The sequence below is a fragment of the Frankliniella occidentalis genome, unplaced genomic scaffold (assembly GCF_000697945.3).
Source record: "Frankliniella occidentalis isolate FOCC.00 unplaced genomic scaffold, Focc_3.1 Scaffold288, whole genome shotgun sequence".
Lineage (NCBI taxonomy): Eukaryota > Metazoa > Arthropoda > Insecta > Thysanoptera > Thripidae > Frankliniella > Frankliniella occidentalis.
Window position 1 is genome coordinate 193139 of NW_026267414.1, and position 1065 is coordinate 194203.

The window sequence follows — 1065 nt, forward strand, 5'->3', positions numbered from 1 at the left end:
AGTCTGTTGTTTCAGCTTTTCACAGCAAAATGCAAGTCGCTTTTCCAGGAGCAGACGGGAAAGAAAGGGGATGATAAAAGACTAGAGAACTCCACAATTCCCTCAATTGGGATACTTGGTGAAATTATGATTTGTCGTATGAATGCATATTTGTTTTTGAAGTAGATAGGATTGCATTGGCAGGTTCTTTTTCTTTAAAAAAACACAAATACCATATTTGATTCATTTGTACATTGTAAGTTGACACACAAAGACCCTGTTAAACACTGACTTCAACAAAGAAATACACTGGCACCATAACAGAAGTAAAACAGAGCAACTACTTGGATATAGCAAACAATGAGATCCATCTATTCAACAATCAACAAAAAATATCTGACAACAATATTCACAATATTCACAATATTCACACTGTTCACTTTGGAAATTGCAATAGGTTTTGACCACACGTGTCTACGAATTTAGGCAACCATGTCTGTTTTTTCGCCATAGGACAGATTTTTAAAAGGATCTCAAAGAAAAGAAAACATAATCAGCTTAAGTACATAAATTTTGCAAGCATACACACAAGTACAGTTTTTGTAAGAGGTCAATATTTTAGAACTCAAATAATAGAATTTGAGCACTTTTGTCAATACAGAAAATGCAGTTTATCCAGACATTGATGTGATATGTGTGAAAAAATAACAATAAATAAAAGAATGGAAGCCAAGACAACAGCCTTACAAAATAAAATAAAAACTAAACATCCCAATCAAAATTAAAACTTCAGAAAATTGTTTCAAAAGTTATGTACAATACATATATTTTCTTACATGTTCATTGCTACAAAAATAGAGTTTAAGTTGCAGGTTTAATAGTACTAGAAGCATAGATGACAGCACAGCACAACGTAATAGAAACTGGGGTAGCTTGTAACAATTCATTGATTATTTTTGGGACATAAAATCACAAGTTATGCTACCTAAACTTTTCTTGTAAAAATAATCTATGTACATTTCACATATGGCTTCTTTAAGACAAAGTAGTTCTGACTTCATAGCACCACTTAAATTAAAATAACCC

The 1065-nt window shown here is 31.8% G+C and overlaps 1 protein-coding gene across 1 annotated transcript in view; it reads right to left on the minus strand.

Annotated features, from left to right (window-relative positions):
- Positions 1 to 209: 209 nt before the first annotated feature.
- Positions 210 to 1065, minus strand: part of LOC113202476 (protein-tyrosine sulfotransferase) — a gene marked incomplete in the record, with an annotated part of 64530 nt that continues 63674 nt past the window's right edge. The window contains 1 exon segment of the mRNA XM_052273615.1: positions 210 to 1065.